This window comes from Mixophyes fleayi, chromosome 2 (genome assembly GCF_038048845.1).
Source record: "Mixophyes fleayi isolate aMixFle1 chromosome 2, aMixFle1.hap1, whole genome shotgun sequence".
NCBI classification, from domain to species: Eukaryota; Metazoa; Chordata; class Amphibia; order Anura; family Limnodynastidae; genus Mixophyes; species Mixophyes fleayi.
Window position 1 is genome coordinate 366490124 of NC_134403.1, and position 25650 is coordinate 366515773.

Below are 25650 nucleotides of genomic sequence, written 5' to 3' on the forward strand. Positions count from 1 at the left end.
TGATAATACATCTCTAAAGTAATGTTCTGCTAATTATCCCCAATCACCTCCATGCTGTAGACTAATCATAGTGCCAGACAAATGACAATATAAAGCGACTGCATTATAAAACATAGTAACCAATGATATTTGACAGTAACACATGATTTTTCTGGCACCAATGCAAAAGCATTTCAGGATATATTCTGACAGGAAGCGCTTGAAACACACTGCGTAGTTCTCATAACTCCAATTTTTAAGATCTTGAACTAAGAGTTAGGAGTCACTAAAGGGAATGTTCATCTTTGTTATATGGGTAATCTTTTTCAAAAATGCATGAGCTAATAAGGATACAGAGGATCTAAGGAGGGAGAAGGGAGACACAGGATCTGAGGAGGGAGAAGGGAGACACAGGATCTGAGAAGGGAGAAGGGAGACACTGGATCTGAGGAGGGAGAAGGGAAACATAGGATCTGAGGAGGGAGAAGGGAGACACAGCATCTGAGGATGAAGAAGGGAGACACAGGATCTGAGAAGGGAGAAGGGAAACACTGGATCTGAGGAGGGAGAAGGGAGACACTGGATCTGAGAAGGGAGACACTGGATCTGAGGAGGGAGAAGGGAGACACTGGATCTGAGGAAGGAGAAGGGAGACACAGGATCTGAGAAGGGAGAAGGGAGACACAGGATTTGAGAAGGGAGATGGGAGACACAGGATTTGAGAAGGGAGATACTGAATCTGAGGAGGGAGAAAGGAGACAATGGATCTGAGGACGGAGAAGGGAGACACCTGATCTGAGAAGGGAGAAGGCAGACACTGAATCTGAGGAAGGAGAAGGGAGACACAGCATCTGAGGATGAAGAAGGGAGACAGAGGATCTGAGGAGGGAGAAGGGAGACACTGAATCTGAGGAGGGAGAAGGGAGACACAGGATCTGAGGAGGGAGAAGGGAGACACAGGATCTGAGGAGGGAGAAGGGAGACACAGCATCTGAGGATGAAGAAGGGAGACACAGGATCTGAGAAGGGAGAAGGGAAACACTGGATCTGAGGAGGGAGAAGGGAGACACTGGATCTGAGAAGGGAGACACTGGATCTGAGGAGGGAGAAGGGAGACACTGGATCTGAGGAAGGAGAAGGGAGACACTGGATCTGAGGAGGATGAAGGGAGACACTGGATCTGAGGAGGGAGAAGGGAGACACTGGATCTGAGGAAGGAGAAGGGAGACACAGGATCTGAGAAGGAAGACGATGAACCTGAGGAGGGAGAAGGGAGACACAGGATCTGAGGAGGGAGAAGGGAGACACTGGATCTGAGGAGGGAGAAGGGAGACACTGGATCTGAGGAGGGAGAAGGGAGACACTGAATCTGAGGAAAGAGAAGGGAGACTCAGGATCTGAGGAGGGAGAAGGGAGACACTGAATCTGAGTAGGGAGAAGGGAGACACTGGATCTGAGGATGAATAAGGCAGACACTGGATCTGAGGAGGAAGAAGGGAGACACATGATGTGAGAAAGGAGAAGGGAGACAATGGATCTGAGGAGGGAGAAGGGATACAATGGATCTGAGAATGGAGAAGGGAGACACTGAATCTGAGGAGGGAGAAGGGAGACACAGGATCTGAGAAGGGAGACGCAGGATCTGAGGAGGGAGAAGGGAGACACAGGATCTGAGGAGGGAGAAGGAAGATGATGATCCTGAGGAGGGAGAAGGGAGACACTGGATCTGAGGAGGGAGAAGGGAAACGCAGGATCTGAGGAGGGAGAAGGGAGACACTGGATCTGAGAAGGGAGACGATGAACCTGAGGAGGGAGAAGGGAGACACTGGATCTGAGGAGGGAGAAGGGAGACGCAGGATCTGAGAAGGGAGACGATGAACCTGAGGAGGGAGAATGGAGACGCATGATCTGAGGAGGGAGAAGGGAGACACTGGATCTGAGGGGGGAGAAGGGAAACATAGGATCTGAGGAGGGATAAGGGAGACACAGGATCTGAGAAGGGAGACACAGGATTTGAGAAGGGAGATGGGAGACACAGGATTTGAGAAGGGAGATACTGAATCTGAGGAGTGAGAAAGGAGACAATGGATCTGAGGACGGAGAAGGGAGACACCTGATCTGAGAAGGGAGAAGGCAGACACTGAATCTGAGGAAGGAGAAGGGAGACACAGGATCTGAGGAGGGAGAAGGCAGACACTGAATCTGAGGAGGTAGAAGGGAGACACAGGATCTGAGGAGGGAGAAGGGAGACACAGGATCTAAGGAGGGAGAAGGGAGACACAGCATCTGAGGATGAAGAAGGGAGACAGAGGATCTGAGGCGGGAGAAGGGAGACACTGAATCTGAGGAGGGAGAAGGGAGACACAGGATCTGAGGAGGGAGAAGGGAGACACAGGATCTGAGGAGGGAGAAGGGAGACACAGCATCTGAGGATGAAGAAGGGAGACACAGGATCTGAGGAGGGAGAAGGGAGACACTGGATCTGAGAAGGGAGAAGGGAAACACTGGATCTGAGGAGGGAGAAGGGAGACACTGGATCTGAGAAGGGAGACACTGGATCTGAGGAGGGAGAAGGGAGACACTGGATCTGAGGAAGGAGAAGGGAGACACTGGATCTGAGGAGGATGAAGGGAGACACTGGATCTGAGGAGGGAGAAGGGAGACACTGGATCTGAGGAAGGAGAAGGGAGACACAGGATCTGAGAAGGAAGACGATGAACCTGAGGAGGGAGAAGGGAGACAGGATCGGAGAAGGGAGACACAGGATCTGAGGAGGGAGAAGGGAGACACTGGATCTGAGGAGGGAGAAGGGAGACACTGGATCTGAGGAGGGAGAAGGGAGACACTGGATCTGAGGAGGGAGAAGGGAGACACTGAATCTGAGGAAGGAGAAGGGAGACTCAGGATCTGAGGAGGGAGAAGGGAGACACTGAATCTGAGTAGGGAGAAGGGAGACACTGGATCTGAGGATGAATAAGGCAGACACTGGATCTGAGGAGGAAGAAGGGAGACACATGATGTGAGAAAGGAGAAGGGAGACAATGGATCTGAGAATGGAGAAGGGAGACACTGAATCTGAGGAGGGAGACGCAGGATCTGAGGAGGGAGAAGGGAGACACAGGATCTGAGGAGGGAGAAGGAAGATGATGATCCTGAGGAGGGAGAAGGGAGACACTGGATCTGAGGAGGGAGAAGGGAAACGCAGGATCTGAGGAGGGAGAAGGGAGACACTGGATCTGAGAATGGAGACGATGAACCTGAGGAGGGAGAAGGGAGACACTGGATCTGAGGAGGGAGAAGGGAGACGCAGGATCTGAGAAGGGAGACGATGAACCTGAGGAGGGAGAATGGAGACGCATGATCTGAGGAGGGAGAAGGGAGACACTGGATCTGAGGGGGGAGAAGGGAGACACATGATGTGAGAAGGGAGAAGGCAGACAATGGATCTGAGGAGAGAGAGGGGAGACACATGATGTGAGGAGGGAGAAGGGAGACACTGGATCTGAGGAGGGAGAAGGGAAAATATCAGTGCATTAAAAATAATTTAACATAAGAAGGAAATATTATTTAAAACCAAAGAATATAATTATAATAAGCCTCTCATAACATAGTATAAACCAAACCATAAATGCCGATCAGTGAACCATGTCAATGAAATAAACAAGTATTACAAACAGTATTATCAAGCAGAACTACCGACAACAGTTTCCAGCCGCATTAAAGACAGATGGAAATAAATTAATATTAAAGATGAACAGCTAAGCGAACCATCTGCAATCAAATATATACTCATATCTTATACATACCCTGCGGCACATACAATACGGGTCATAAGACAAGAGTCAGATCTATTAAAATATTATCATACATTTCCATCAGCTTTTCCACTTATACAGAGAATAATTGCATAGATCTTAATATAGTGAATATATTTTAACTATACAATCATTTAAACACACGCTGTATGAATGTGATCATTTTCATTATTCTCTTAGTCTATACAATATTGTACAGACCTAGGGACAACAAAAATTCTTCACGCAAGTTATATTGTTATAATACACAGATTACATAAATAAATGAAAGGACTCCTATCAAACAAATCTTTATTATGCTGGGTCTGATTAAGGTTCCAGCACAATTTAGTTACAATTTTTCATCTCCTGAACATCACATCCCTAGTTAGAGACACAACAATAGCAGAGAGTCTTTGTATCGGATTCAGGTTAAGTACAATGTATAAAACCTGGGACTACCAAGGATAGATGCTCAACATTGGGAACTCCAAATTTCAGGACAGTAATATAATAGTAGAAGGACCGACCAAAGCAAATTCTTTCATAAAAAGTTTATTTAACCTTGGTATAGACACAGGCAGCAGAATATGGACATGTTGTATATTTTGGCTGGTAAGCCCTTACTCATAACATACTTTTATTCCTGTTTTCATTTCATTGTGTTAGTGAGGACAGGGCTGCATGTGACAGGGGCAGTGACATGATGTGAGGAGGGGAATGGAGGCAGAAGGAAGCCACAGACTAAGAGAGTTGTGTAGTTTAAGGAGGAACTGCCCCAGCAGCACAGAGTATATCAGGAGATGAGTGATGTGTTAGTGAGGACAGGGCTGCATGTGTCAGAGGCAGTGACATGATGTGAGGAGAGGAATGGAGGCAGCAGGAATCGACAGCCTGAGAGTTATATATTGGAAGGAGCAGGGTCCCCAGGAGCACAGAGTATATCAGGAGATGAGTGATGTGTTAGTGAGGACAGGGCTGCATGTGACAGGGGCAGTGACATGATGTGAGGAGGGGAATGGAGGCAGCAGGATGCCACAGACTGAGAGTTATATAGTGGAAGGAGCAGGGTCCCCCAGCAGCACAGAGTATATCAGGAGATGAGTGATGTGTTAGTGAGGACAGGGCTGTATGTGACAGAGGCAGTGACATGATGTGAGGAGGGGAATTAAGGCAGCAGGAAGCCACAGACTGAGAGTTATATAGTGGAAGGAGCAAGGTCCCCCAGCAGCACAGAGTATATCAGGAGATGAGTGATGTGTTAGTGAGGACAGGGCTGCATGTGACAGGGGCAGTGACATGATGTGAGGAGGGGAATGGAGGCAGCAGGAAGCCACAGACTGAGAGTTATATAGTGGAAGGAGCAGGGTCCCCCAGCAGCACAGAGTATATCAGGAGATGAGTGATGTGTTATTGAGGACAGAGCTGCATGTGACAGGGGCAGTGACATGATGTGAGGAGGGGAATGGAGGCAGCAGGATGCCACAGACTGAGAGTTATATAGTGGAAGGAGCAGGGTCCCCCAGCAGCACAGAGTATATCAGGAGATGAGTGATGTGTTAGTGAGGACAGGGCTACATGTGACAGGGGCAGTGACATGATGTGAGGAGAGGAATAGAGGCAGCAGGAATCTACAGACTGACAGCAGCACAGCACAGAGTACACATCAGGCTCTGGTCAAACTGTTGTGAGAGGATTTTGGAGTCTAATAGTCCTCTATATTAAATTAACTTTATACATCCAATTTATATTTTGTCAACAGTGATGCCTCTTGTAAAATCAGGAGAGCAGTGATGTGAATCTCGTAAAATATATCCTTATATTTCGTGAGCAGTGATGTCACTTGTGTCACATTACTCCTTTTGAAAGTCTTCCGTGACGTAATGCATAACTGTAGGGAAGGTAAAACACACATGGATGTGAGGATCACCCCAAACAAGCAACTTGTTTTGTTTCAGATTGAAATGTGTACATTATACAAAATAATGTATCCCTACTGTAATATGAAGATGATATTGAAAGTCACCATTTGCATTATACAGAATAATGTATCCCTACTGTAATATAATGTTGATATTCGAAGTCACCTTGGTGGCCTGCAGCCTTGTGTTTTTATATGTTCACAGAACTTTAGTGACATCTATTATCTTATATCTTAATTTATCTTATTTAGCGTTCCATCCAGTAAAAGCACTCCGTAATACTAATACGAACAGAGAGTATAAATTATTTTAGTAAAGTTCAAGAGATGCACAATAATCACATTGTTTGTAAAGCAAGTGATATATTACGTATGTGCAATGTCTTCTACATTTATTATATTTATTTACATAACTTACAGACAAAACGCCACAAGTCGGTATGACACATTTATGACACATTTATGGCCACAGTGTTATAACACGAAATAAAAAAAAATCCAGAAAGTAATCACAAATGTTCACAGTAAGAAACAGTAATCTTTAAAAATATCAGTTCGGCACAAAATGCTTCAAGCCAAACTGTGGTCCAGGCCGGAGACGTAGACAAAATAAATGAAATAAAAATAAACAGGGCTGGAACCTTACAGTTCAAAGGGGGAAAAAAACAACAACTCAGTACATGTTCTTCATTCTCACCGCACAGGGGAAAATCAAAGTCTTGTATTAGCAATGAGCTAAATCTGATTTATGACCCAAGGTGACAATCTTACGTGATTGCTCAGGAGGCCCTGATTTGCCCGAGAGCCTTGCGGAATGAAATTTCTATATATAGTACCAGGAGAGTCCAATGGGATTTTCATTTTGAAATGCAGGCGAGTCACTTGTGACATCATTACAGCGTAAGTAATAGACGACCTTGTTTGGCACTACAGCACAGACCCATAATGGGCAAATGATAATAATATTCTCAATGATAAATAGGGCATCCTTCCAAGACAGGTCTAACACGTGCCTCTTTAGATGTTTTGAACTACAAGTTTCAGCACGCCATGGATGAAGGATGGCGGGAATTCTGGGACTTATAGTTCCACAGCAGTCGTCAAACCACATCTTGTCTAAACCTGTTGTGAGTGAACGCCTCTGGCAAACACGGCATGCTGGGATTTGTAGTTCTCATGCATTTGGAGAGCTATGTATAGTGCTCCGAAGTCAGATGTAATCATGAACTAGATCGGTCTCCCTGAAAGTTATTGAAAATGTTGGCTGCTCCGATTATGTAACCAGCTACCTCCCTGCTAGTGAGCGTAAAGGTAATAAGTAAAAGTATGAAGAATGATTACTCACTGAAAGCTCTACCTGACTCACCGCAGACATAATGAATCACACGTCCCTACATTCTAAAAGCTGTGGGGAACATTTCATAAATAAGACAGCGGAATAAGAATTGTAGCTGATAGGGGGGGGGAGTGGGTGTGGCTACTGTACGGCAGCAGCATAATCAGCCAATAATAATAAGGCAGCGCTTAGCGTTTCTGTGCCGCTACCGGTAGAGTGGTACGGTTGGGCTAAGGAGAGAGAGGGGAAGACTGAATGGGCAGCACAATGGCCTAGTGGTTAGCACTTCTGCCTCACAGTACTGGGGCCATGAGTTTGATTCCCGACCATGGCTTTATCTGGGTGGAGTTTGTATGTTTTCCCCATGTTTGCGTGGGTTTCCTCCGGGTGCTCCGGTTTCCTCCCACACTCCAAAAACATACTAGTATTTTAATTGGCTGCTAGCAAAAATTGACCTTAGTCTCTGTCTGTCTGTCTGTGTGAGTGTGTGTCTATATTAGGGAATTTAGACTGTAAGCTCCAATGGGGCAGGGACTGATGTGAATGAGTTCTCTGTACAGTGCTGCGGAATTAGTGGAGCTATATAAATAAATGATGATGATGATGATGATGAGACATAGAAGATGATTATTGTAGAAATCTTATAACAGTAGGCTGCTTGCAATCATGACTGTTCTTCACCATTTATGTTAACCGAACCTCATTTTCTGTTCTGGTTTTGGAGAAGGCTTTTGCTTTCGTGTTGCATGGGCACTCGATTTAGGTGCTGTGTTACTGGAAACAAAGTCAAGGGGTAGATTAACTAAACCTTCTACAAAGTAAAAGTGGAGGTGTTGCCCATAGCGACCACTCAGATTCTAGCTACAATTTATCTAGGACATTCTAGAAAATAATAGCTAGAATCTGATTGGTTGCTACGGGCAACTCCTCCACTTTTCCATTGCAGAAGGTTTAGTAAAACTACCCCTTGAGCGTTCCCTGTGCCTGGATCCCTCTTGGATTTGGTGACAAATGGCAAGTGACTAAAATACATGGCCATCAGTGTGTTTTTTTTTACCATCTGTGGTAGGCTATAAGAAGTATGTTGGCATTCAATATTTTTATTTGGTTTGTTTCTTCAGACTGCTAGTGATTATGTATAATTCTGCACAGTCATTGACTGCCATAGCAACCACAGTCACATGGCACATGATGTAGTGAGCAGCGAGGCTTCTGTCTATCAGATGAATGGTAAAAATGTATTTAACTTGCTATTTAAAGAAACATAAATAAACCCTACATGTGGGATTACTATTTGAATTATCAAATCTAAGCAATGTAATTATCATTAAAAAAATCATGTTGTTTATTTTTTTTAAAAAAAAGTCACTTAGGAAACCTGCTTAACTGAAAACACCTCCATAAATGCACATGAAGGTTAGAATAAAGGGATTATGATGTCTCAGAGTGAGCACAGCGCAGTTACACAGTCTATGTAGCAGGTTAGTGTGTGATTGGATGGTGATGTCACACAGTGAGCGCAGTCACACAGTCTATGTAGCAGGTTAGTGTGTGATTGGATGGTGATGTCACACAGTGAGCGCAGTCACACAGTCTATGTAGCAGGTTAGTGTGTGATTGGATGGTGATGTCACAGCACAGTCACACAGTCTATGTAGCAGGTTAGTGTGTGATTGGATGGTGATGTCACACAGTGAGCGCAGTCACACAGTCTATGTAGCAGGTTAGTGTGTGATTGGATGGTGATGTCACAGCGCAGTCACACAGTCTATGTAGCAGGTTAGTGTGTGATCGGATGGTGATGTCACACAGTGAGCGCAGTCACACAGTCTATGTAGCAGGTTAGTGTGTGATTGGATGGTGATGTCACAGTGCAGTCACACAGTCTATGTAGCAGGTTAGTGTGTGATTGGATGGTGATGTCACAGCGCAGTCACACAGTCTATGTAGCAGGTTAGTGTGTGATTGGATGGTGATGTTGCATAGTGAGCGCAGTCACACAGTCTATGTAGCAGGTTAGTGTGTGATTGGCTGGTGATGTCACACAGTGAGTGCAGTCACACAGTCTATGTAGCAGGTTAGTGTGTGATTGGAGGGTGATGTCACACAGTGAGCGCAGTCACACAGTCTATGTAGCAGGTTAGTGTGTGATTGGATGGTGATGTTGCATAGTGAGCGCAGTCACACAGTCTATGTAGCAGGTTAGTGTGTGATTGGATAGTAATTACTTTATATTAGTGTGACAAACTAGCCGTAAGTTACCTACAGTTTTGACTTTTTTGGACACTTCCATCTGGTGCTCTAAAGTCATAATGTGAATAGATGTTTCACCCCTCTTGTGAAGCTAAGGGCCACTTCCGAGGTCCCTGATAACTATCATGTTACCTAACACCTTTTTAAACCCCTCACCCCTAATGTTATCAGCCTCCCTTTGTAAATCCTATTTCCACGCAGAGTAAAAAATAATATGGAGAAAGAAAAGACAGGGGACAGTGGATACATGATGGATTTTCACATTTAAAAAACAAAATTTAAAACGATACAATAAGTCATTATCTGAACACACCGACGTATGAAGAACGGATAAGGATCCAGCCATTTGTGAGCACAGTGACTCAGCCAGAACACTTGGCTGTCTCCTTTGTGTTGGTCAGATAAGGACAGTCAGGGCTGACATCTCCGGTGATTCTCCCTATTTGGCAGAATGATTATTATCGCTCTGTACAGAAAAACTCTCTCAATGGTTAAGTCGCATTCACAATGAGCCAAGACTAGAACTATCAGGCAAAGTGCAAAAGGGACACGTGAACGGAGACACACGGTACCTGAATAAAATGACAAATGTTCACTGACGCGGACAAATGAGCACCTGCACCCTCTCCCGAAACTCACTTCTCGCAACACTGCACCCAAAAGATGTCAGAGTGAAAACATAAATACAAATATTTACTGGTTAAATGAAATACATGATTGAGGGATCTGAACACATCTCAGAGTAATAATCTTAAGATTACATTTAGTTGAAATTTTAATAAATGCTGACAACTGAATCTTCTCTGTTGTACCAACATTCCCGTCGTACTTCAACACACCTGCTTAGACTAGAATATATTTCTTATAGGGGTTGGTTTCAACGCTCTCCTGCAACTTATACTACAGACGCTGCTTTTACAGCTTTCTGCTGTGCTTCTATCCATGTAATGAGTTCATGAAGAGGAACAATGTTAGATAGGACACAAGGCTGCTGTAGAGAGCACAGTAGAGGGATGTTTTCTTTAAAAAAGTGTGGTGGTGGGGTGAGGACTGTATTATGCTCCCACTACCCCAAATACCTACCTTGCAACTGTCCTGATTCTGGGGGACTGTTGCACTATCCTGCAAGACAGGGCTTTAGTCATAGCTGTAGTTACTTGAGTAAACAAAGTCATAGTCTTACTTCCCAAAAGTCCCAATTTAGGCGGGACAGTACCGATTTAAGGGCTCTGTCCCGCCATCCCGATCTGGACAGCTTAGTCCCGATCGGTGGTAAATTAGGTAGGCACTACTTGCACACTGATGCTCTGCATGGCAGGTCAGCGGTAAATGGGTGCAGTGCACACGGCAATGAAGGGTTTAGAGTAGAGAGGAGAACGGAGAGCCTAGTGCTTCAAATGCGCTAGACCCATCCTTCGGGTGTGTCCACACACCCCCATCATGCCGTAACCACGCCCCACAGCCCCGAGGCTGCCTACCCAAATGTTTGGAGGTATGTACAGTTCCTGCTGGGAATGCTAGGAGGGATGTCAGCAGTTACACAGACAATGAAAAGTGGTTTACAGGATATAATGGCTTGAGTGAACCTAGCACTTCAAAAGCTTTATCCCAAATGCGCCCTCTCACCGCAGTAGGGGGATTTTAAGCTGCTGCCACCACTGGACTCCTTACTGGCATCCAGAACCGGGTTACTTCTGGGTAACTGTCGCTACTAGTTTACCCCCTTGCTGGTGCACCTGGGCTGGTACCCCTGACCTCTTCCTATCGATCTGGGTTACTGTAGATAGATCCCCCCTAGCCTATCACACTGGCCAGAGCTGCTGGGTAGGGGGCAGAGCAGTGGTACTGGACAGCTGGGTCCCAACCTTGGAGCAGCTAGATAACGGATTAGATTGTCTAATCTGTAGGTCACAAGAATTGCTGCAGGTAAGTAGGCGTCAAAGCAGGAACTTGAAGCAGTGACCAGACCTCAGTACAGCCGGGAACGGTTTAGAGTTGGGTCTAATGTGTAGGTCACAGGAATTTCAGCATGGAAGAAGTTGTCAAGCAGGTCTTTGAAGCAAGTGATGTTTATTTGCTCCAATAGTCCTAACAAGGACAGTTCACACTGGCTTAAGGTACCAGTAATCAAGAGGTCAGAAGAAACAAGAATGATACATTTCAGTACAAACCAGTGCTGTTTCATACGCCTGCCCACTGGAGTATGAGTTATTTTTAGCATCAGGATGCAATGTGTTTCCCCAAACATGGATTTAAATGCAATTTATACTTAACAAAATGTACACTTATCTGTGATATCCTAAAACTTGCTGTGATTTTCTACATCCTGTTTTAGAGACAGAGGAAATCTATCAGCAAGTCTAATTAAACCTTCCTGTGCCTTCAGGTGTGTTGGACACTCACGCATCAAAAGGTCTAATTAACATGAAATTAACATGGGGTCCTTTCTTCAGACAGTTGCAGAATACACATTGCAGAATACACATTTCCTCCCCTGGCATATACCTCGGAAATAAATACATTTCCTTCACTGTATTGCTAACTTGTGAATTCCCAAAGAAAAGTTACAACCCCAAACAAGACATTTCCATACAAAACACTGTAATGTAACACGATAAGGACATTTGCAATTATATACATTGGAGCCTGCACCACTAATTGAAATATATTTCTACAATTATTTATCTCTACATGATCCAGCCATAAATAAGTTATTTATAAGTGATCCAGCCACAGAGACCACTCCCCCATCTCGATGTGGCCATGCCCCCTTCTTGTACTGGCTCAATTCCAAAAAACTGGAATGCTGGGAAGTATGCAAATAGCAGTTTGGCTGAAGTCCCTCCCCTGGTATCCATGCCATGAGGAAGAGGCAGATACTCCATATGCTAGGCAGTAATGCCCCTGTCTGCCATAAGTGCGCACGGATTGAGACAGAGCAGGATGAACGGCAGCTCACAGACAGGTCACTGCGGCCATCCAATCAGATGCAGTCTTTCATCCTTTCCCTGTTTGCATCTGTCCCATTTTAATACCACTGATGGACAGGGATGTCTTGTGAGTAGATGTGAAGGGGTAACGGGGTAGAGTTCTCAGAAAAACAACTAAGAGCATCATTAAATAAAACCAAATCTTCTACAATGATATTTCACTTTTGAGCAAATTTAGCATTTATAATATTGTAAAATAACTAATATTCCAGTAATTGTTCCAATTGGTTGGTGTTGTTTTGGTCAATATTAACAACACAATAAATCAAATTTTTACTATTCTTATTATTAATAGCACCAACATCTCACTTAGCGCTGTACAGGTTAATCAGTACACACAGTGCATTGTAACAATTATATAGAGTTTTTAAAAAAATAAAAATAATTTTAACTCAGTATCCTAAATATAATAAAAGTGAAAATTACAATTTAGATAAAACAACTTAAACTACATCCACATTGAAGTTAAAATTCTGATTTTAAAAAGTGTTTGCGCAGCAAATAAAATCTATTTTAGGGAATTTAGACTGTAAGCTCCAATGGGGCAGGGACTGATGTGAGCGAGTTCTCTGTACAGCGCTGCGGAATTAGTGGCGCTATATAAATAGCTGCTGCTGTTGCTGATGATGTAAACAAAGGCAAAAATCACTGTTCCAAAGAGAAATATTTAAGTTTTACATGAATTTAATCTGCATTTTCCTGCGGTGCATTTTTTTCCCACGATTTCTGTTTCCTTTTAGTGCGTCCGACTCGCATCAGCTGATAGCTATCATTCATCTCAACGGAATTACCATTTCATCACCATTTATTTATATATAGCGCCACTAATTCCGCAGCGCTGTACAGAGAACTCACTCACATCAGTCCCTGCTCCATTGCGGCTTACAGTCTAAATTCCCTATCATACACACACAGACAGACACACACACACACACCTACCAGTATGTTTTTGGAGTGTGGGAGGAAATCGGAGAAAACCCACGCAAACATGGGGAGAACATACAAACTCCTCACAGATAAGGCCATGGTCGGGAATGAAACTCATGATTCCAGTGCTGCAAGGCAGAAGTGCTAACCACTGAGCCACCGTGCTGCCCCATGTGACGTGAAAAGCGATTTGGAAGCGTTTAAATATGACTTGAGCAAGATAACATCTTCCTGACTCGTCAGACACGTTTATAAAAACAGATTGAACGCACTTGTAAAAAAATAACAAACCGTAAATAAATGCTATGAGGTTTTACTTTCACCTTAACAATGCAATAGAGAACGCACCGCCAAACACCAGCGTTCAGCGCAGATTAAAATAGTAAAATAAAACGTTAACGTCTAAGAAAACTGAAACAAATGTGGCAAACTGATCAGTAAGTAATAAGATTGCCTTGATCAAAGGTGTATAAGGACATCTATAAGAAAATCTTAATCAGACCATGCGATATTCAGATGCAATTCCCTGCTGAACAGGTAGGTGAAACCATAAAACGCGTCGGGTATTTTTTTTTTACATTTTATTAATTTTTACCCGCAGCTACATTCTCCTGTTAGTAGCTTTTGCTATATAGCTGTTGCTCAGACTTTTGGCCAGTATACAAGCAATCACCGGGACAGTAGACTTAAGTGGTTTCAAAGCTGTTATTACTGAAGGAGGTTTGAACCGCTACTACTTATATATTTGCTTACTTATAAAAATACTTTTTGTTTTTGCTATGAGGTTCTCCTTATCTATTGTTATATATATAGTTTAACATGTACACAAACAACAAGCGACACAGTAACAACACCAAGCCTGCTCAGAACAGCTTACACGCTAAACAAGGAAACGTCTGGAGCCTGGAGGTGAGGGAACATGTTAAGTGACAGACTGAGTGTGAAGTGCGCTGGAAAAACCTTCCAGTAGATCAGGTGACTGAAGCTGGATGTCAGGTTACATTATTTTCACACGGACGGAGGTTATAAATAAAGTGGTTAGTTTTACTAAATCATTTTTAAAAATGTTATACTTTAGCTACAATAACCCCAAATATTTCTACGTTCTAACTGGGGTGAAACAAAAAAAACAATGGGTATATTAGCAGAAATTGGTAGCCCATTGTAATAAATAATAAGTGCTTTATATTGTACCTAGAATAACAACAAACAATGGACATTCCATCCTTGCTTTAATTAGTTACATAAATAGATTTGTGTGTACGCACATAAAGGTGCAGATATTGGGACTAGTAACAAGCTGTATATTTAGTTTTCGGTCTTGATTTTCAACACTGTGATGAAAAATGCAGATATGCAGAATGTTTCTTTTATAATGCAATGCATTTACTTGCCCGCCATGTGAATAGACCCATTAGGCCTGAGTTAATAAGCATTGATACTGAGCGCATCGTGCGTCTGGTTTAAACTGCACGTAACTCTGCTCTGCATATTCTGAAGTCAACGAGGATGGGATCAGAAGATACGTGTGGTGATGACTATGGGTGTAGGTTTATTGCGTTCTACTAGACCAGACACTGCAAGACATGTACAAAACAGAAGCAGCAAGTTTTACGCCTCCTTTCCCTCTGCAGAAGGTTGCCATGCCAGAAGGGAGGAGCTTCTCTATCGCAGCAGATACAGAGTGACTGACAGCTATGCAGTCTTGTTTTGCAGGCATGCACTATGTGGATTGACGGATTGATACACGAGGGTGGGGCTAGTGATGTCAAAATAACTGAATGACTTCAGTCTTAGCTTTTCGACCTGCACCAGACACCATAAGGCCATTGTTCTAAATAAATTGGAGGGGCTGTAGCTCTATCTCATAGAATGAAGAGGTAATTCTTTACTTTTTGACAGAGCTGCAGTGGAAAGTCAGGGTAACACTGAACAGCGTATTTTACTTTTACTGTTCATATCTGACAATTTCATTTTTTAGGTTTAGTGTTTCTTTAATAACCTGGACAAATACATACAAGATTATTTACTAGAATAATCTGACCAATCCTGTGCAAGCAGCTATTTATACAATCTCTAGCCCATCTCTTCCTGTAACATTTGCACTGCACGTGATGAATCACCATAACCCCACTTACTGCCTGAGAATCTGCAGGGTCCCATCACACATGAAGTGTGACAAATTATCTGTAGACTACAAGGTACAGAACGTGTTTTTTACATTTACAGAACATACCTCACATGTATAGGAAACTCTTTTTAAAGAGATACGTTTGTCACATTTATATATATTACATATTTGTATCTATACATAGATTAGTTTCCAATTTCATGAGAATATTTTTGCAGAACCGATTCAGTTGCTACGGGATTACGATTGGAATAAATGTGGTTATTTTCATCTCGCACTACTTGTCTCGTTACTTTTATTTCATAGCTAATTAGCTAATTGTGTTGTCTATACACACGATGCACCCCCAAAACTAGGTGCTGATTGATATTAGGGGGCTGTTTTCAAAGCCAGTGAACTAGGATTGCACCTTGAAATCTGCTAGACATAGAAATAGCCGCATATATGCACATGATGGGATATTGTGGGTTCACCCTTTTTTTTAGGTTCAGAAATGACCGTTTAAGTGTGACCAGTTTCTAGCAAATTCATAAGCTGGTTATAGTCTTTAGCCCACAAAATAACTGCCTGTCATGATCTAAGTTGCACATGTTCTACCACTATTGTGTCCAACTAATCAGCATTTATCTGTCAGATTTTTCCAACCTGCCCGATAAAATTCGATTGGGCTGGGTGGAATGATTGATGTTGCAATTATTTAGTTGAAAAAGGCTTGGAATGTGGGAAGGGGTTTGACAGAAATATGGCAGCCTACACAAAGCAACTTCTAAATCATTCTTTGAAGAATCAGAGAGGCTCTGACATTCAAGGATTTGTTAGACATTACATATCAAAGTATGTGGCTGGATCATTTATAAATTACGTATTCTATAAATTTATTTCAATTAGTGATGCAGTGTGCTGATGTATATCATTGCAAATGTACTGATTTTTGTATTAGAAATGTATTGATTTGTGATGCAGTAGGCATATGTTGGAGGAAATGTGTTTTTGTAAGAAAGGAAGAAATGAAATCCCAAACTAAGTAGGCCTTTTCATTTGTGAGTGACACGGATATCTTTCAGCCTGAATGCACAGGAGGGGTTGTTAGATTTTCATCCTGTGTCTTAGAGATAGTGGAAAACCTAACAGCAAGTTGTCGCTGGATCACTTATAAATAATTTATTGTAGATATTTATTTTAAAAAGGGGTGCAGTGCACCGCTGTATATCATTGCAAATGTGCTGATTTTTGATGCTGTATTTTAGAATTGTACTGATTTCTGAAGTATTGATTTCTTATGCAGTAGGCACTTGTTTGAGGAAATCTGTTGTGTAGCTTCATGTGAAGTGACAAACATTTGCTTTAGCCTGAATGCATCGCAGAAGGTGGTTATCTTCCTTTCATGTGTAATTTTCATCCTGTATCTTAGAATCTGAATAATGCAACCAGCAAGTTTTAGGAAGTAACAGATTGGTGTAAATTTTGTTAACTTTGCATTGCATTTAAATTCAAGTTTGGAGAACATATTGCATCCTGACACTAAATATCTGATGTAATATCTCAGTCATTGCGAAGCAATCTAGGATCAGGGGGTAGTGTTATCCCCTGCTAACATGTGTATCAGCATGTGTATAAAAGGAACACTGTTGGACCATTTAATGCATTATTATAGCATCTGTACCTTCTGAAGACCACTAGTACCACAAACTAGTGTAACTGTGCTTACTAGGACACTTGAGCTTATAAAACATCACTGCTTCAAGATCCTGCTTTGACACTTAATTACCTGCGACAATTCCTTTGACCTACAGATTAGACAATCTAATCCGTTATCTGGCTGTTCTGAGGTTGAGACCCAGCATTCCAGTACCAAAGCTCACAGCAACCCTGATCTAAACGAAGAGGTCAGGGGTACCAGCCCAGGTGCCCAGTGAGGGGGTACACTAACAGCGAGAAGGACCCAGAAGGAAGCGGTTCTAGTTGCCGTTGAAGGAGGCTAGTGGTGGCAGCAGGCCCCTCCTACTGCGGTTAGAGGGGCGTAACTTGGTATAAAGAAAGGGGACGGTGGCAAGGCAAGCCCAGCCGGTCCACAGCAACAACGGACAGGGTGGCATAGTAGGTCAAGCCTGTCGTACAAGTAATTTAGGAAATCACAGACTGATATAAATTTTGTTGTTTAAATTGCACTTAAATCCAAGTTTAGAGAACATATCACATCCTGATGCTAATCACTGAATGTATTATCTCAGACTTTGTGGTGCCAGCTAGAAAAGGGGTCTGATTTACCCCCTGCTAACATGTGTGTCAGAAACAGTATATAAAAAGCTCAGTGTGGCACTGTAGCAGCTATCCAGCTACCCCAGAATTAAGCGGTTCTGGGTGCCGCAAAGGAGCCCAGTCGTAGCAGCTGAATTCTCCTACAATTATTGCGCAGTTGGCATTCACAGTTGGTGAGAGTCTGGTGGCATGGTGACACTAGTAGGAGTGATTAGTAACAGTCGGTTACTTATGGTGTGACAGGATGGACCGCCTATGCCACCCTATCTGTTGTTGCTGGGAACCGGCTGGGCTTACTTTGCCACGGTTCCCTTTCGTTATCCCAAATGCGCCCTCTAACCACAGTAGGAGGGGCTTACAAATGCTGCCACCACTGGACTCCTTAGCGGCATCCAGTCCTGTGTTCGTTCTGGGTAATTAGTGCTGCTAGTGTACCCCGTTACTCGTGTACCTGGGCTGGTACCTCTGACCTCCTCCTACGGATCAGAGTTGCTGTGGATGGATCCCCCCTGGCCTATCACACTGGCTAGAGCTTCTGGGTAGCGGGCAGAGTGGTGGTACCGGGAAGCTGGATCCAAACCTCATAAACAGCTGGGAACGGATTAGAGTTGGGTGTAATCTGTAGGTCACAGGAATAGAGAAGTTTTCCAGAAGGTCTTTGAAGCAAGTGATGTTTATTTGCTCACCCTGGTTGAAGGTACCAGTGAGCAGGTCAGATGTAACAAGAAGAACAATTTTCAATACAAAACAGAGCTGTTATACAGTTTTTGGACACAGCATCACAGGGTAAGCCAGCCCCCTGAGGTCTGAGCTATTTTTAGAATCAGGATGCAATGTGTTTACCCAAACATGGATTTACATGAAATCACTTGCTGTGATTTCCTGCATCTTGTTTTAGACACAGAGAAAATCTAACAGCAATTCTAATTAAACCTTCCGGTGCCTTCAGGTGCTGGACCCTCACACGTCAAAAGGACTAATTAACATGAGATTAATATGGGTCCCTTTTTCAGACAGTGGCAGAATACACATTCTCAAAGGAAAGTTACAAACCCCAAACAAGTCATTTTCCTACACCAAGAAGCACAAAAGACTTCCTCAACAAAGGCTTACTATATCAGATATATACCTCAGAAATAATGCATTTCCTCTAGCAAAGTTAAGACATAAACAAAAACGAATTTCCTCCCCTAGTCTCAGAAATAAAGATATTTCCTTTACCAACATACACACAATATCAAAAAAAAAGTACATTTGCAATTATATAAATAAGCGCTCTGCGCTATTACCTTTAAATAGATTTATACCATAAGTTATTTACAAGTGATCCAATCACAGATGGTGAGAAAGAAACCCAGATAAACTGTGCAGGAAGCAGGGCCATCTTAACAACATTATGGGCCCCCGGGCAAAGCAGTGCACCGGGGCCCTTAGAAATAGATATCGATATATTGATGTAAACAGATACAGATACAGATATAGATATATATAGATAAAGATAGATGTACTTGCTCAGTGACCCTTGAAGGTTTTTTTTTGCAAGTTTTTTTCTTTTGCAGGATTATTTATTCTCATTAAGAGCCGTGCCTATGGGGCCCCCTTGCCTGTGGGGCCCCCGGGCAGCTGCCCATCATGCCCAATGGAAAAGATGTCCCTGGCAGGAAGCACATCCCTCTGTTCCTCCTCACACCAACACCCCTGGTGGTGAAATAAGCCCATCCAGTCACATAGTAATAGTTTTATGCTTTCTATATGAATGGATATATATATATATCATAACTAAATTCTTTATGTTGGAAAGTATCATGTAGTATTGAACCTTTTTTGTTTTCCATATAATTATATAACATTGCTTTCAATCATCAGAAATAATTCTAAATTTCACCATCTGTGTCCGCACATAGTTAATTGAGCTACCTACAATTAATTGACTTTTTCCAATTTCTAAGCCAGATTCGCAGACAGACTTTAGATCATGTTATTCCACACAGAGGTGGAGGTGATCAAACAACTAAAGAAACTCAGCTGTACTGAATGAATTACAGACGTTGAGTCCTAGGGAGTTAAATACAGCTTTTGATTTATATTTATTCCAATACATTAATTAATACAACTGTTTTCTTTTTTTCAGATGGTCACATTTGACTGTAAATGACACTGCTGGCGTTGCTGTCTTTGGAAAGAATTCGGCCACAGCAAAAATTTCCCCTCGATACCAATTGTATTCTTAAATCACAATGTTCTCCTAGATAACTACACTAGAATAGTCATTGAGTTTGAAGTTGGGGGAATTAGAATGTATATACTGTCTGTTCCATGCTATAACTAATCCCACTCCTTGCTGAAAGTAGCGATCGATGAGTCATGATTTATTACAGTAAATGGGACATTTGTCAGTGTGGAGTTGCTGCCACTGATATAGATCATATACTCAGCAACAAGAGCAACAGTTTATCAATCCACCAATCCAGATGCTCCATCGAATCTTAAACGTAATTCACTGTCTTCATTACTGGATGGTTTAGAGAGGTATCCAGTATAAGTGATTCACCCGAAGACTTTGAATCTTAGTGATCATCCACCATAATCATCACCATTTATTTATATAGCGCCACTAATTCTGCAGCGCTGTACAGAGAACTCACACACATTAGTCCCTGCATCATTGGGGCTTACAGTCTAAATTCCCTAACACACACACACCAGCCAATTAATCTACCTGTATGTTTTTGGAGTGTGGGAGGAAACCGGAGCACCCGAAAAGGGAACCCACGCAAACACGGGGACAACATACAAACTCTTCACAGATAAGGCCATGGCCGGGAATTGAACTCATGACCCCAGTGCTGTAAGGCAGAAGTGCTAACCACTGAGCCACCGTGCTGCCCATCAGATCATAGGGGTCAAGTAAAACCATGTTTTAATGTCACGTCACTACTTTTACACATACTTGCAAACTTTTATTTTACTCCCCTCCAGGAGATCCTGGAGTGGGATGACGTTCAGGTACAAAGCGGGCGGGGGGCTGTGAATCACAACATTTTGTCCCCCTCCTCCGGTTTGGGGCATTTTTTCACCAATTGCCTGACATCTTTGCTGTGAAACTGACCAGAAAGAGACAAAGCATCCCTAATTTTTATCTTTTCTGTATTACAAGTCTTGTGAATGGTTAAATCATAATAATCTCATCGTTCATACATGTCTTGTATAATCATGTGTGTCATTAAAATAATCAGCCAAATAATTGCCAGTTAAAATCTGTCCTTAGCAGACATTGATGAGCGGAACCTTGTGTTACTGCACCGAGCTTCACTTCTACAGCCTGGAACGCCAGCGTCTTAAAGGACGGACAGATTGCGTGCACCTCGGCAGGGCTGCCAAGCGGTATCTGAGCAGAATGGAGTGGGAAGAAATCTGCCCAGCTGCTTGACTGAAACAGGCAGCAAGAATCAGTGGAAGGCAAGGAGCCGAACAACTTTAAAGTGAACCTGTTTCCTGGAGGCAGCCATGTTGTTTATGTTCACTCGGAGCCAGTGACATCACTGAGGTGTGAGACAAACAGTGACACAATCATGTCACATGCCCCTAGTGATTGTATATGGCTGCAGGGACAGTTCTGTGCTTAATACTGTCCATTCTGTTTTTAAAAGAGCTGTCCACCCTCACACAACTTTAGTGTGTTGGCCTCTATGTGCCTTCCTGCAACTTTTACTTAATAATTGTTTTATCTTTGATATTTCCCTCTTTTCTTTTTACTGACCCCTCCCCCCCCCCCCGTACCCAGTTCTGTGCCCTTTGCCACATAGCTTCACCATGGAGCCACATCACAGAATATAGCTGATCAGCGTTGTATCCAAGGTGTAAGTAAACCCAGAATGAGCATATAATACTCTGTACATAATGGGCCTGGAGACCGTGTCTAAGGCACCGTTGTTAGATATGTAGCGCACTCATCGCTAACTAGCCAGCGGCCAGGAGGTTACAGACTCATTCATGTGACGGGCTGCTTGTTAGGTGCATACAAAAGATTTACACAATGAGACATTTAATACTGATCAATACTCCAAATTAATTCCCCAACGTAAATTGTACCAGTTAGATTGTATAATTCCAAATTCTATTAGTAAGAATATATATATATTGTAAAAATAATACGTATTTCTACATAACTAAGGTGTCCGATTTTCAGTATGTTTCATTTTTGGGGAACCTGGGTGTTTACTATTCCTAGGATTTTGTTACATCTCTGTGTTAATTAAATAAATATATCATAAAGCCATGCAAAAAAAACCCATATTATTTTATCATCAAATTCTTCAATCAAATAAGAGTTAATAAGGAGGGAATCAGAAATTAACATATTTATCACCTTAAAGGAGGGTTTCAGGGGAGACGGTACCAACAGAAAGGGGTTCAGGTGACAGTTGAGAGGATCCCTGTGAACAGGGTGCCAGGAGGAGAGGAGAAGATCCCGAGGGTGAGGATACCAGTGGAAAAGGTGCCAGGGGCCAAGATACCAGGGATACCAGGGAAAAGAGAGAGAGAGGGTGCCTGGGCAGGAGGCACAGATGGGTAACATGCAGCCAAAGGTGCCAATTACTAGAAACACTGAAGGCCTGCGGATCCAGTTAAGGAGATGTCCAGCTTTGCTCAGTACAGAATAAAGGAACCTGTGTAAGAAGCAGGTCAGCCCAGGGACCGCGCTGCACCCCGCCTACGTTGGCACTGACAGAACCAAGTTGGCGCTCCTGCGCTGGCCGGCCACTCACACTGAGCCACTCAGGCTCCTTCAAGCCTCTACAAAGCACCAGGAACGGCCACGGTTGGGTTTGTTTTCCAGGTTATTCTTTTTGTTAAAGTCAGAATTTATCATTATTTGTAAAATATTATTTGTGACAGGAAGGACCTCCTATGCCAACCTGTCTGTTAAGTTGCTGGGAAACGGCTGTGCTTGCCTTGCCACCATCCCCTTTCTATATTCCAAATGCGCCCCTCTTGTCGCAATAGGAAGAGCCTGTTGCCACCACTAAGCTCCTTAGCGGTACCTAGAACTGCAACCTTTTAGGTAACTCTCGCTGCTGGTGAACCACCTCGCTGAGCATCCATGACCTCTTGCCTTCAAATCAGAGTAGCTGTGGCTAGATTCCCCCTGGCCTATCACACTGGCCAGAGCTGTAGGGTAGCGGGCAGAGCGTTGGTACCGAATGCTGGGTCCAAACCTCAGAAAAGCCAAATAACGGATTAGATTTGGTCTAATCTGCCGATCACAGGAATTATAGCAGCTAAGTAGTCCTCAAAGCAGGATCCTGAAGCAGTGATGGTTTATTAGCTCAAATAGTCCTTAGAAGGACAGTTACATACGCCAGTTAGTGGTACTAGCGAACATTCCAGAAGTGTACAGATGGAATGATACATTACATGGTCAACCAGTGCTTTTTTATACAGTTTTGGACACAGCCTGGCAGGGGGTAACACCAACCCCTGACCCTAGACAGCTCTGCAACGTCTGAAATATTACATCTCAGGATGTAAAGTCCTCCAGACTAGGAGTTAACGCAATTTAAGCTTTAAAAAAATGTACATCAATCTCCTGTCTTAGAGACATAGGAACCCCCCTTCCCGTGCCTTCAGGATAAGGGATGTGTTGGACACTATTATGAAAAGGTCTGATTAACATGAGATTACCTGCCTTCAGTGACACAGGGAGTGGTTTTCCACAGGCCTCTAAGAGAGAAACCAGCTGATAAAGGTTAAGGCTGCAGACCAGGTTACACACAGGTGTAGCAGTGTACCTAAGTTAAGGTGTACAGGTCTAAGACACGTGTGACAATGTAAAAGTATAAAGTGTAATTTAACTTACATGCTTTGAGATTGGCTTTTACACAAACTGGGTGTGTCTGCGGTGAAGAGTAATTACAGAACACCTGCAGAGAGCTTATTTTAAAGGCAAGGTGGGAGTATCACCTATCCATCAAGCTAAGGCTATGGGAGAAGTCTCAAGCATTGCTCAACTATGCTTTGCGACCGATGCCAAACAGTGGCCAGTGACCAGACAGGAAAAGTATGTCTAGGCAATATTATATGTGATGGAACAATAAAAGGTTATACAACAAGACGTTGCCAATGTATGCATCTCCAGAAGGGTGCACATGTTACTATATATATATATATATATATATATATATATATATACAACCATCAAATAGAGGAAAGAGTGGTGGTTCCCTGGGAAACCACAGCCTAAGGGTGAAGAGAGGGTTAAATCTGCACACACATACACTCACACACACACACACACACACACACAGAGCAGGGGACCAGGTAGAGCACCTGGTCTAATCAATTAAGGAGTCAGCCAGAGCAAGGCCTGACAGGAAGCATAAGCTTAAAAAGAAGTTGGGTTTGATCCGTGTGTGAAAGACTGATGCCAACAAGTGGCCAGTGACCAGTTATGGACCTAACTGTTATAGCCAGAGTTGAGGGCTATTGGATTATGTTCATTGTTGTGAATGCTTCATTTGTTTGCTGAAGACACTGCCAAGACTGTTTAATTATCCTGACAAGTAAAATAAACGTCAAAGCGCTTCAGAAAACTGGTGAGGAGCCATCTTTTTGGACGCTTTTCACAATATATATATATATACACACACATATATATATATATATATATATATATATATATATATATATATATATGCATATATAATCACCTATCTAAACAATTTATCAATAAAATATCACCATCGCGATATTGGCCATGAGGGGCAACAGTTAACGTTTCTACTCGCCAGGCCTGGCTGTCTGTTTCACGCATGCACAGTGGAACTGATAGCCCAGTCTTTCAGTTCCACTTAACTATTTTTGCTAATTAATTGTAGAAAAGAAAAGGAAAAAATAGGGAAAAAAATAATAAAATATTTAAAGAATATTGCTTTTCCTCCACACAATAAAGTATTTTTTCATGAATTTTCTTCCGTTATCATCACCATGAAAAATATCACCATAGAAACAAAATAAAATGTGCTACTTTTTGCTTTTGTAAATGTTCCTCCACACGAATTCTAAAAAATAATATTATTTAAAACAACAACAGTCAGTAAATGTTTAGCCAACGGTCAGCAAAAAATACTCAAACATTTCGACAACACTAGCGGCCGCTAGGCTTGAACGCAAAACACGCGCTGACATGATGGTTGAAGGCTGTGCCATATCAGCGACAGAAAATTCTATTGATGGGAACTCTTGGGAGTAAAGAAAATAAAAGACAAAAGATCTCCCAGGCTCATAAAACTCCTAAACCTGCAGATTTGTGGTGTTTTAATGACTTCCTAACACCAAACAAACAACTTACAGAGAGAACAGCTCCCCAGACCCCGTCCTTCATTTTATCCTACAGGGAGTAAGACTATTATGAGGTATTTTTAATGATTTCTACAACGTCAGTCAACCAACTCCCAGCTAAGCCTCATCCCCGCCTCCACCCATCGCTCTTCTTTATCTGTTATGCAAAAATTGATTAAGTCCCTTTAAATAGGCCGCAGAGATACCAGGGATGACCCAGCGTGCTTTACTTTTCTATGAATGGTTGCCATGCCGACGCGGCAAAGAATAGGGCGCAGTTCTAAAGAGCAAGACGACCATAAGCGAATTCACAGTAATTAAGAGCCGACGTTCACGGTTGTGCATAAACAAGTAGGACACCAGTCCAAGCATAGGGAGGCAGTGAAAGCAGAGTAAACAAGGGAACATAAATTAGGCGTCGCGAGATTTATAGGCAGAGTGTGTCCAGAGTAATTCTTCCCTAATCTGTTTTCCTTTCTTTGCCAATAGTAAAGTTTTGTTTTTTTTATGGTCTACTTTCCTTCTCCTCCACCCCGTGTTTGCAAATGTTAGGAGAGACAGGGTGGCAGGCGCTTCCAAAGATCAAAGGCCTAGCAGGCAAAAGACCTTTGGAAGGCTGTTGCCATAGAAACCCTAGTAGCTGAGGTCTTTAATGGAAAAAAATGTTCATTGTATGCCGCATGCTGCTCGAGCTGGAAACAAGAAAAAAAAAAACACTA

General features: G+C 42.8%; 1 protein-coding gene across 6 annotated transcripts in view; it reads right to left on the reverse strand.

Moving 5' to 3' along the window:
- The window catches only part of ILDR2 (immunoglobulin like domain containing receptor 2), a 199593-nt gene that overhangs the window by 31150 nt on the left and 142793 nt on the right, over positions 1-25650 (reverse strand). The window lies entirely within an intron of this gene.